The 12,205-nt window shown below is 48.7% G+C and overlaps 1 protein-coding gene and 1 long non-coding RNA gene across 10 annotated transcripts in view; one reads left to right on the top strand and one right to left on the bottom strand.

The window, feature by feature from the left end:
- LOC123591471 overlaps nt 1-12,205 on the bottom strand; it is a 107,841-nt gene that overhangs the window by 5,845 nt on the left and 89,791 nt on the right. For 6 of the 9 annotated variants that reach the window (XR_006709347.1, XR_006709346.1, XR_006709352.1 and 3 more), the window contains 5 exons: nt 5,038-5,139; nt 3,704-3,860; nt 2,830-3,107; nt 2,071-2,251; nt 150-1,836 (listed from right to left, as the gene is read on the bottom strand). This is a non-coding gene — a long non-coding RNA (uncharacterized LOC123591471). Of the gene's footprint in view, nt 1-149; nt 1,837-2,070; nt 2,252-2,829; nt 3,108-3,697; nt 3,861-5,031; nt 5,140-12,205 lie in introns of all 9 variants that reach the window. The other 3 variants (XR_006709349.1, XR_006709353.1, XR_006709354.1) reach the window with 3 other exon arrangements.
- CACNG2 (calcium voltage-gated channel auxiliary subunit gamma 2) overlaps nt 1-12,205 on the top strand; it is a 108,127-nt gene that overhangs the window by 35,210 nt on the left and 60,712 nt on the right. The gene's annotated exons all lie outside the window — the stretch shown is intronic.

The following is a 12,205-nucleotide window of genomic DNA, read 5'->3' as shown; positions in this document are numbered from 1 at the left end:
AGGCGCACAGCTCAGTTAAACACTGGTAAGACATCCGATCCAGGAAACCCTGGGTGAGTGGGGAGTGGATAGGGCTCGGGATGCATTCCCTGGGCAGACGGCCTCTGTGTTTATTTCACCACCCACCGCCCAACTGTAGGTGCACCCACCGTGGGGGGCCTTGTAGGTGAGAACCGGGCCGCATGCACTCTGCCCCTCTTGCCTGGGCAAGATGGGGGGCCCGGGCCGGCAGAAGGAAGGAAGCCACCGCGCTGAAAGTGGCAACGTCTTTGTTTGTGTGGGATGTGCTCCATTCGGCTTGAATCACGCTGGCAAGAATTCCAGGAGCAAAACGTGGAGTTTCCTTGTGATTTTCCCAGACAGAGAGTGAGAATGGGCTGGAACGAAAGCACGAGGAGGAAACAAGGCCGGAATGTGGCAGATGCCTTGTACGCCTCACATCCAAGGGCCGCGGCAGCGGGGTGAAGGTAGCAAACGGAAGCCGAGGCCACGGGACTCTGTCTCCCCCACGGTGATCGTCCCCAGGCAAGGGCAGGGAAATTTCCTGTTCGATTAGGAAGGGAATTCGACAAATATTTGCTGAGCGGCCCGCGTGTTATGCCAGATCCTGTCGTGGGCACCAGGGACCGGAGATGACTCAGGCTCATCCCTGCCCTGCAAGAGCTCACCGTCTGATGAGGGACAGTGACACATTAACACACAAGCACATACAATAAGGCAGCACAGCTGCGTGCTGGGTGATGAGAGGCAACTTGGGAGGCCGAGGCTTCTGCAGGTACCAGCCGCAGAGTCCCGAGGGGATTGTCCCCTTCTGGCTCCCAGAGGAGGCTGGGTAGTCAGACCACGCTAGAAGGTACGGGGCCACTGGGCCACTGTCCTCCCTGGAGCTCTGGTGGAAGGGAGCCAAGGCGAATGAGTCAGGCTCTTCTGGAGGACTGCTTACTCAGGCGGCCGAGGCAAGAGGAGCCGTGGGGGCCTCCTCCTGGGGCGGCAGGCTGGGGGAGGGGCAGCACGGGGAATTGGGATAGTCAAGGTTTTCCCTCTACCTGCTAGGTATTAGCAAACCAGCACAGGGGGGATTTGAACCCAAGTCAGTCTGGCGCAGAAAGCAAAGCCCAGCCCAGTCCATCCGAGTTCCACCTGTGTCCCCTTGTCCCCTCACCGTCTCTCTCCCCCCACCCTGCCATCAACCCCCTCCCTACAGTGGCCCCTGGGTCCTGCCTCTCTGGTCTCACTCCCTCCCTCGCCTGGCTGGTCTGCTGCTACTCAGCCTGGTCCACAGGAAGGAGTGTGGCTTTTTGAGTCAAGAAGGCACAGCACACCCTTACTAGCTGAGTGACCTTGGGCAAGTTACTTTAACCTTTCTGAGCCTCAGTTTCTCCCTTGTAAGATGAAGACCTGGAGGGCCTCTAGGAAGTGAGGCTTGTGGAACGTTAGCATACAGTTCTCCGCAGAGAAGCCATCTGACCAGCGTTAACTCCCTTCCTCCTCTCCTTTTCTCCTCTTCGAGAAATGCCAGCGGGATCTCCATGGTAGATGGGCTTCTGCCCACGCCCTCTCCCACACGGCCCCACCCCGGCCTCTTTTCCGACTGGGGAGAAGTCAGGTTGCTGTCTAGGACCTCCCCATCGAAAGGATGGAACCCTGCCTTCCCGGTTTGCCTTAACAATGCGTTAGGAGTCTCTCAGTGGGACTCTGTCTACATCTACTGGGAAGCTGTGGGTATTTTCCGTCCCCCATCGTCTCTTTCACTCCCAAAGGCCTGAAGTTTCCTACCCACCGGGCAGGGTGGTATTTCCTCTTCCGACAGGAGCTCCTCTCTGGCAAAGCCACGCGCTAGGGCAGAAAGGGCGTGCATTTTGGAGAAACACCTTGCGACTCTTTCTCCCCTCTGCTCACTCCTGTGACATGCAGACCCCTTCGTTCCCTGGCAGTCACTGCTGCTCCCCCAGCCCAGATGCATCCCCCACTCAGCCCTTCCCACGCTGGGCTCTATCTTATCTCTGTCCCTGACCGCCCCCCCTCCAGCCCAAGGAGAGCCCACCCCCAATTCTCTCCCCATCACTGCACCTTGACCACTTCCTCTGTGGCACTATCCCAGATGTGATTATCAGCTCTGCTTTGTTCACTGTCAACGTCCTCCGTGGATCGGGAAGCTCCATGAGGGCAGAACATTCCTACTTTGGCCACTGGCCGGGTACCCAGTACCTGGGCAGGGACTGGCACACGGTAGGCCCTGAGTATGAATGTGCTAGAAGAAGGAAGGGACCAGATGAGAGATGGTTGATGAGGACAGGCTTCAGTCTGAACTCCGTCCCAACACTCGGAAGCTGCAAGATAGTAAATTATCTAGCTTCTGAGCTTCATTGTCCTCATCTGTAAAATGGGAACAATAATAACCATTCCAAGTATTTTTCTTGTGCTCTCAGACATGAAATGCTCAGTACGTGGTGAGTGTTTCTTTCTGCTTGGCTTACCTCCCCCCGCCTCATTAACAGTCTGTCCAGTAGTGCCCACCCCTCCCCTGCTTTTTTGGCAAGGACAGCAGGTCCCCTCATGTTACGGGAAGGATCCGCCCTGACCGTGGTTCTTGTCCTGGTTTGAAATCCACAGCCCGGTGCCCGTCTTCCTCCCAATAAAGGTCAGAGTATTTTCCCTTTACACCTGCCTGCACTCAACTTCATGGGACATTTTTTTGGTTCGCTCCTGTGGCTTTGTGAAGTCTTTGTTCTTATTTGCTGCGTTTGTTCTGTAAGGATTCCCAGGGACCGTGCTGGCACCCTACTGCAAACCAGGACATGCTGTAATACTCCATCATAATACACTTACATATGACAGCCCAAGCGGGACATCTGGACGGCCCCCTAGAAATGACAAGTCTGCGGGCTCATTCCCTGCAGGCACAAAGTCCATGCCAGTCCCTGGTCTCACTGAATCTCTGTAGGGCCGTGGGCACTGAGAGCAGTTGGAAGAGGACAAGAATTTGAGAACTGCCTTGTGCCCCCGGGCACCAGAACCATACCAGGATTTCACCATCTGCCTGCTTCATTAGGGTCCCAGAGAGCTCTGCGCCAGCTTGATATTCTGGAACCAGAAGCCTCGGCTCCCTGGGTCAGGGCAGAAGAAATACACAAACTTCAGGACATTCTTCCTTGTTACAGTACTGCCCATCCCCAGGCCAATCTTATCCAGTTAAAAAAAAAAAAAAAAAAAAGGTTTAAGATTATGAAAATGAAAAACACTGTACAAGTTGAAAAAACATTCTAGGCACAGACTAGAAATCCAATGTCTAGTCCCAAAAGCTCCTCAACCCAGGGACCATTCATACAACTGCAGGCAATTCCAGCCCAGCGTCCCCCAGCCTGACTTCTGGAGCAGCCTCCACACCCCTCTCCCCACCCCCATCACCCCCCCCCGCCCCCCAGCAGAGGCTTCCTGAACCCAGACTATGCTCCTCTGTCCTTGACACATGAGCCAAACATGTTCTCCGGGACCAGAGTCTTTTGCTTTGAGGTTATGTGTATCCCAAGGTCTAACCGCAAAGCATAACCTCCTTTCCGCACGCTGTTGGGACCCTAGACGTGGATGCCTGGGTTCTCTTTGCCCAAAGCTACTTGATCTCCCTTAAAGAAGGCACCAAGGCAAGAATTCAGCACTAATCCTCCACGACTAAGCCACAGACATTCCACACACATACACATACACGGTCATCTCGCCACGAGGTTCGTGCCACATGGTGCGGCCCCCATTATCCACAGTTGCTGTCCGGCACTTCTCTGTGCCAGGCGCTGTGCCCCGCGCTGGGCTGCAATGGTGGGCAGAGCAAACAAACGTCCTCCCCCTCGTGACGCGCCCTCATGCTACAGGAGATAGACAAGAAACAAACAAAAAAGCAGAATATAGGTCAGATGGAGGTAAGTGCTCTGGAGAATTCAATAAGGAAGGAGGCCGGGGACGGGCAGCCAGGGGAGGAGCAATCTGAGTAGGGAAGGCCGGAGAAGGGAGGCCTCAGTGGGAAGAACATCAAGGAAGTGAGGAGAAGAGCCACATATCTGGGGCAGAGCCTCGTGTGGCAGGAGAAACAGGAATGTGCTCTGTGCATTTGAGGAAGTGCAAACAGGCCAGAGTTCCTGGAGCTAGGGGAGGCTAGGGAGGCAGCAGGGGCCAGACTGAAAGGGCTTTCTTTGACTTTTGCTCTGAGCACAGTGGAAGCCTTTGGAAGGCTTTGAGTGGAGGAGGGTAGTGATCTGGTTGGTGGGTGGGGAACAGACCACAGGGGCCCGAGTGGAAGTAGGAAGGCCAGTCAGGAGGCCATTATACCAGTCCCAATGAGCGAGGACGCGGCTTACGCTGGGGGATGGGGAGGGTGATGAGAAGTGGTTGGATTCGGGCTATGTGTTTAAGGTAAAACCAACAAGATTTGCTGTGGATTGAATGTGGGTTATGAGAATAACACGAGTCAAGGATGAGTCTAAATTTGGGGGCCAGCTTAGAATCATGAGCACACACACCAGTACGCAGCCTTTCCAGTCCCTGAATCATTTATAAGAAAGTCAATTGCAAGAGCCCAGCACCATTTCCTGGGTACGTTCAGCTCCTGAGTTAAATTAGTTCCCAGAGGTAACAAGTTAGAGTCTATCTGTCAGACTGTTCCATCCTATGCTGCTTGAATGTTTCCGGTAGCCCTTGGTGTGGACCTAGCTAAAGAGAGATCTGGAAGTCTTAAGTAAATCACGGCCATTGGTAAGCCTCCTTCATTTGTTCAAAAAACATGTACTGATTAGGTATGGTCTTAGCTCTGGGCTGAATCTATAAAGAACAATAAAACAGAGCTGGTCCCTATCCTCCAGAGTCTTCTGGCCAAGGAAGGGAGACAAAATGTAAACTGTGAATTACCATGTCGAGGGGGATGGGGTAGGGATGAGTACCAAAATAGGACCTAAACAAACTGATGGCCAGGATGTCAAGAAGCTAGCAATTGCTGAAGGGGTGGAGGAAAGCTTCACTTGGTCCAGACTTGAATTACTTAACCAAGACCTCGGGTAGGAGCGCCGACATTCTCCTTACAGGAACTATTCTGTCATAAACGCATGCACTTGAGGAGTCCTAAAACATCATAAAGCTCCAAGTGGCTCAACTCTGCAAAAAAAAAAAAAAAAAAAAAAAAGTCACATCTTAGTCAAAGAGTAATTAAAAGAATTCTAATCCAATGTCTACTCCTGATCCCTAAAGAACACGAATCCCTAGAGACGACCCAATTCCTAACCCACAGAAACAGCTCTCACTTCTATTGCCTCCTACACCAGACCCCAGAAGTCTCTGGCCCAGGCCCCAGCATTCTGGCCTCTCCTCTCCCCAGCCACAGCTGCCTTTAGTCGTGATGCACTCAGGTTCCCTCGCTATTCCTCCCCCCACTTTCTGCCTGCCTCTCCGCTTCTCTCAACTGTTTCCTCGTCCTGCACAGTAAGGATCCACAGGCCAGTCTGGCAAAGGCTGGGTCTTTCAACTTTTCAAAAGAAGCCAAATATTCAGTTTTTCATGTGAAACCTCCCAATTTATCCATGTTAGCAACTCATCCACATTTTTAAAAGAAAAGAAAAAAAAAAAAAAAGGAAAGAAATACCATGGGGACCAACTTTGTGTTTGCATAACAAAAGATTTCTGCAGACAGCCCAGCCCCCGTGCCCCGCATGGGGGCAACTTTGCCTCTTGGCCCTACTTACTGCTTGCTTAACTTAACGCCAGGAACATGGCCTGAGGCTTGTCTGCCTCCTCGGGACTCGAGTGAAAGTTAACTAGCCATTGAAGACCCGACCTAAATTAATTGCTCAGCAGGGCATCTTGCCCCACATTCACTCACTTGAGCAGCATTACTGAGCACCTGCCGTGTCCTCGGGGCCCGCTGGATAGAGACCTCAGAGGTGCGGTCCCTGCCCTTGTAACCCTACAATCCTGTGGTCGAAGGAGGGGAGAGGGGGAAATGGGTGATGGGCATCGAGGAAGGCACTTGCTGGGACGAGGACTGGGTGTTGTACGTAAGCAATGGATCACGGGAATCTACCCCCAAAACCAAGAGCACACTACACAGTATATTAGCCAACTTGACAATAAATTTTAAAAAGAGAGAGAGAAAAAAAAAAAAAAACGATCAAGAAAACACATCAAGGCGCCTGGGTGGTTCAGTTGGTTGAGCTTCCAACTCTTGATATTGGCTCAGGTCAGGATCTCAGGGTCATAAATGGAGCCCCGAATTGGGCTCCACGCTGAGCACAGGGCTTGCTTGAGATTCTCTCTCCCTCCCTTTGCTCCTCTCCCATGCTCACGCTCTCTAGAAAAGAAAAGAAAAGAAAAGAAAAGAAAAGAAAAGAAAAGAAAGCACACCAATCATTGTCCAGTGGCTGCTATTGTAAGACTTACAGAGAAGGGGTGTGTGGAGGGTGCCTCTGTGATAGCGAATAATGGGGAGATTTAATTCAGGGGTTCAGGAAAGGGATGAGAGTGAGCAAGAGCTAGAAGGAGTGAAAGGTGTTCTGGAAACAGGGGACAGAAGGGTTTGCATGCAAACAACAATGTATTCGCAGGGCCAAAAGGAGGCCCAAGAGGCTGCATTGCCAAGACGGAGGGCAGGATATGGCAGAAGAGGCAGACAGGACCAGCTCGAGCAGGCCCTTGAGGTCATGCCAGGGACTTTGACCTTCATCCTGGGCTCTACGGGTAGAAGGTAGCAACTATGGGGAGTGGTTGGAGGGGACATATGGGGACGATGGAGACCAGTTAAGAAGCGCATTACAAGGAAGCATCCAGGTAGTTTGGCTGAGGGTGGTACTGAGAAAATGGAGAGGAGTAGACAGATCTAAAATATATTTAAGGAACAAAACGGATGGAACTTGCACGTGGGAGTCCAAGGAAGTTGGTAAGTGTCAAGGGTGACTCCCTTGATTTCTGGCTGGTGTAACCAGGACTCATTTACTCACAAATATTTCTCTCTCTTTTTAATGTTTTTTTATTTCTTTCTGAAGGAGAGAGAGACAAAGCACGAGCAGGGGAGGGGCAGAGAGAGAGGGAAACACAGAATCCGAAACAGGCTCCAGGCTCTGAGCTGTCAGCACAGAGCCCGACGTGGGGCTTGAACCCACGAACTGTGAGATCATGACCTGAGCCGAAGTCAGACGCTCAACCGACCGAGCCACCCAGGCGCCCCACAAATATTTCTTGAGCATCTGTCCCATACATAGATCTGTTCTAGGTCTAAGGTTACAGTGATGGACAAAAGAGGTGAGGACCCCTGCCCTTGTGGCTCACTCCCCAGTGGGGATTGATGCAACAAAATAAGTCAAAGATATAGCATGTTGCTAAGACCAGCTACATAATTTGTGGGACCAAGGTCAAAATGAACTTGCAGTGTCCCTTGTTTAAAAAAAGGTATCTTGGGGTGCCTGGGTGGCTCAGTTGGTTAAGCGTCCGACTCATCATCTCAGCTCTAGGCTGGATCTGAGGGTGGTGAGCTCAAGTCCCATGTTGGGGGTCCATGCAGGACGTGAAGCCTACTTAATTTAAAAAATTAGAAAGACACTAATGGAATCAGAGTCGGCAACACGGAGCACTAAGCCAAGCACAGACTCCTTCTAAGCACAGGGTGGACACCCGTGAAGCGAGCCCTACACGTTGCAGAGACAAGATCTAAGGAGAAAAATACACTGGGGACATGGGCTAGAGTGTTTCTGGGGAAGGGAAGTTGCAATATTTCATAGAATAGACAGGGAAGGTCTTAGTGGGAAGGAATGTTTGAAAAACTACCCGAAGGAGATGAGAGACCAAATAATATCTAGGAAATAATAAATACATAAATAATAACTATCTAGGGAAGGTGTTTTTGGTAGAGGAAACAGCTAGTGCAAAGGTCCTGAGGCAGGAGTGTGCCCGCTGTGTTGAGGAACAGCAGGAGGCCAGTGTGGCTGAAATGAAGCAAGCAAAGGAGAGAGGGCCCATTGGGAAACCTTTGCAGGGACAATGGTGGTTAAGATCAGGAGGATGTGGTAGGAGGAAAGGACCAGACTCGCGTCAGGACTTGCTGATGGATGGGATGTGCCTGGGATTGAAGGGAGAAGAAAGGAGCAAGGACAATCCCCTGGATTCTGCCATGAGCTGATGGACGGCGTGGACGGGCCATTTACCCAGACAATGAAGGAAACATTAAAATTTCAACTGGATAAGGAAATGTTGTTGGATAAGGGGTCAGTTGGACAGGGAAGTGATGAATGGATGTTTGCCCTGGGGTCCCAGAAATGGAAACGCAAAGAAGGTGATGGGAAAGGGAGGCAGTTTGAGCAGAAGGAACCACGTTCCCGGCATGGACTTGTGGGGGGCGCTCTGAGCAAGGTTGTGCTGGACAGAAGGTGTGAGGGGTGGACGGCAAGACAAACCAGAGACGCCAGCGGGAACCTAGTGAGGGAGGATGCTTGTTTCACATTCCCAAGAGCGCTGGGCCCTAGGACATTTCCACATCGATGGTTTCTGGGCTATTTATTTCACCGATACAGAATCATCACTGTACAGTTGTACGGTACTGTTTTTTCTGTTGCTTAATTTGGAAATCATGTGCTCTTTCTTAATTATTTGCATTCAATTATGGACCTCTTGGACACCTGCCACGGTGTGCTGGAATTATTTTATAAAGGGCTGAACTTATACTGGGAAAAATATCGCATCATTTCTGAGGTTGATACCAAGGATTCGCCGAGAGTAGAGCTGGGTGATGCACACCTTCCCAGCAGCTGGAAAGCAGACATTTGAGCGTATAAATTTCTTCCTTGACTCCTACTTTATTAGACAAAGATCTTAAATTTATTCTAGAGTTACTCATTCATTCAACATTTTTTTTTCTAAAGCCTTATGTTGTCCCAGGGGATTCTAAGCTCTGGGAATAGAGTGGGGAGCAAACAGCAGACCCAGCTCTTGCTCCCGTGGAGCTTAGACATACACCCCCACGCACACACCCCTACAAACTATGTTGTGAGGAAGGAAAAAGCCCTGGGAGTTAGAAAGAGTGTGTAAGCAAAACTTTAGCTAGCCTGGGGAAGCTGGACTTTAAGGGACGACATGGTAATCAGGTGAAAGGTGAGGAAGAAAAGAGTGTTCCAGGCAATGGCAACTGCATGTGCAAGGGTCCTGAGGCAGGGTGGGGGTGGGGGGACAAATTGAGAAAATTAAGAACCAGGAAGGAAGGCAGAGTGGCTAGAGTAAAGACAGTGAAGCAAGACTTGTGGAGGGAGAGACTAAGGCAGATTGTTATTTCATTCCTTAAAGCAATGAGAGCCACTGAAGGGTCTTAAGGATCCCATAATCAAGATGATAAGACTTGCATTTTAAATGACCCCTCTGCTACAATGAAGATGAAGAGGTAAGAAGGAGCAAGAATGACTGCGGGCAGACCTGAGGGGGCCACCGCAGCTGTGCAGGTGAGAGACAGCGGTGGCCCAGACTAGGATGGTCAGTAGGGAGGAAGAAAAGCAGAAGGATGTGAGAGGTAAATCAATAGGACTGAATGCAGTTAAGTAAGTGATGGCATCTCTAAGAATTTTAAATGAAGATCTGCCAGGATTATTTGACTTATTGATCATTTGCAACATGGCTAATCCTCTAGGAACAAAAGCCATCGTGAGCGGACGTGCACGGGACGGTTTGGATAAGTAGTGTCATTATCTGCCCCCTGCCATCAGCCCACCATACCAAGGGCTACGAGCAAATATAAAATAAGAGTGCCTGCCCTCAAGAAGTAAGCCCCAGGTCATTCATTCATTCTTTTCTTTATGGATTAGTGTGTGAGAAATCTCATCACCTACAAGATACTAGGGGACCCTGGAGCAGAGAAGGTCAGTGTCTGCAGCTGGCAAGGGTGGGGGCTAGGTAGCAGAACATGGCAGGGATTGTCGATGAGAATTCCAAACTCAGTTTAGAAATTCGTAAACGAGCAGAAAAGTAGAAAATCTACGGGGTGTATGGTGTGGCTGGAGATCAAAGGGCCTTCTGAGGAATAAGAAAATGGCCATTAGTCCAGGTATGGATTTTACACTTTATTCATGTAAAAGAGGCAATTATTTGCTCCATTTTACAGACTAAAATAGGCTTCTTAGATTTTATGGGATTTTAAAAAACAAATATAACTGATTGCAAATCAATTTTTGTGAGGCTATAGATAAAACTTGGCCGAGGAGTCGCTAATGGCAGCATTGATAGCATTCTTATCTGATGCAGGTTTCATCACCATGTAAACAGCTCGCAAACAAGGTCTTGGGCGCTGCCTCTATATAATGCTAACTTTTAATTCCAGTCAGCTTTTTCTTTTTAGTACGTCAAGATTGGTATCACTAATCTCACACCTGAGTTAGGAAACAGATACATTAGAGGAAGGTGGGGAGGTTTCATATAGTGGTCAAGCATACCCATAAAATAGGTATTTCCCTATAAACTCGGGGAAAGTAGATAATAAAGAAAAAAAAGTGCATGTATAACCATGGAAAGACATTTCTCAGATGTGAGCTTGCTATTAGTCATTTCACACAATGTAACAAAATAAAGCCAAGCCAAGACTTAGAGGCGCCCAACACAAAATTTTAATTGTTGGAGTTTACATGTATCCCTAACTTTAATTTTAATTGTTGGAGTTTACATGTATCCCTAACTTTCTTCGTTTCTCCTTCAAAATTTTATTTCAACCTAATGTTGCTCAACCTTCAGCATAAATTAACGGGAGGAGTGTTCTAGGCAAAAAAACAAAACAAAAAAAAAAAAAAAACAAAAAAAAACCACCTGGCTCTATGTAGGAAATTTTGTATAGAAATATGTACTGGGGTTTTTTAAGTTTGGATACACATGATTGCTTCTTACAATGTTTCTTTCTTTTCACATTAGTTTCACTGTGGAAATAAGGAGTTACAAGAGGGAGAGGCACAAAAGCAAAAGAAGAAATCCTCAATGTACATTTCCTATTATGAGATTCCCTGTAGCTCTGAAGATACATCTCCATAAAGTGATTTGACATCCATAAATGCCAATTTACAAAGCATTATCCACTATCATCAAGGAAAAAAAAACTATATTCTCCCTCTCTCCCTGCCCAATAAGTAAACTTTGCAAACAATTCCAAGTACATGTAATCATAATACAGCAACTTGCATTTCTATAGCAACTTTCACTAGAGAATTTCTCAATGCTTTACAAACAGTAATTAATTAGACCCCCTAACATCCCCGTGAGGAGCCAAGGGAGGTGGGTATGCACTGAACATCCCCCAACACGGACTCGCTGCCACCTCTGGGGTGGATGAACAGCTGTTGTTTAAAAACTGTAGAGCAAACAGAATTCAGCATTTTAGAAAATCATTGGACTCAGAAGTCCAAGATGCAAGAGGAAATTGCATCTGGTGCACAGGCCTTTCATGTTTCATGTAAATGTGATAGAGACGGATGAGAGCAAGATACTATTTTCTATGTCATCTGCCATCACCGCATCCCCTAAGGCTGGATTCACCCAACGGCATGAAGTGACTCTGCTGGGTTCATCATCCCAGAAATGACCCCATTACCAAGCAATTTTGCTGTAAGAGATGTTTCTTAACAAACACACATATCGATCTTATTATTTGCCAGGCACTTTTTACAATGCTTAGTGACTTATAACTTATTTGGTCCTCACAGCAAATCTTCCTGGGGTATTATTATTATTATTATTACTACTACCACCATTTTACAGGTGACGAAGTGAGGCATAGAAGGTTTAACAAATTGGCCCCAAGTCCCTCAGCTAGTGAGTTGCTGAGCCAATGCAGTCTGGTTCCAGAACGCATGCTGTACCTTTACCCTATGTTACCTCTCAGGGTTGGCATCGCCTGTAAATAAACTTGAACATTTACAGATTGGCACATTTTTTCAACTTGGTCATGCAGTTTGTCTCCTATTTCGAGGAGGGGTTGGTTTTTGTTTGTTTGTTTGTTTTTTCCACTCATGTGGTTACCAGGAGTAGTGACTCAGAAGGCAAGCAGCCAATCTGGAAAGAAAAGGAAGAGCCTCTTGCTTCAGCACCTTGGAGAGCGCCCCCCGACTGCTTACCCCAGCACTACAGCCCCTCTTTCAGACCCTACTGAGGCTCTCTCGCAAGGCTGGAGCCTGGGAACAGGCAGAGCCAACCTAGCGGGGATTGTTTTTCA

This window comes from Leopardus geoffroyi, chromosome B4 (genome assembly GCF_018350155.1).
Source record: "Leopardus geoffroyi isolate Oge1 chromosome B4, O.geoffroyi_Oge1_pat1.0, whole genome shotgun sequence".
Taxonomy (NCBI): domain Eukaryota; kingdom Metazoa; phylum Chordata; class Mammalia; order Carnivora; family Felidae; genus Leopardus; species Leopardus geoffroyi.
This window is presented reverse-complemented; position numbering and strand designations above follow the sequence as displayed.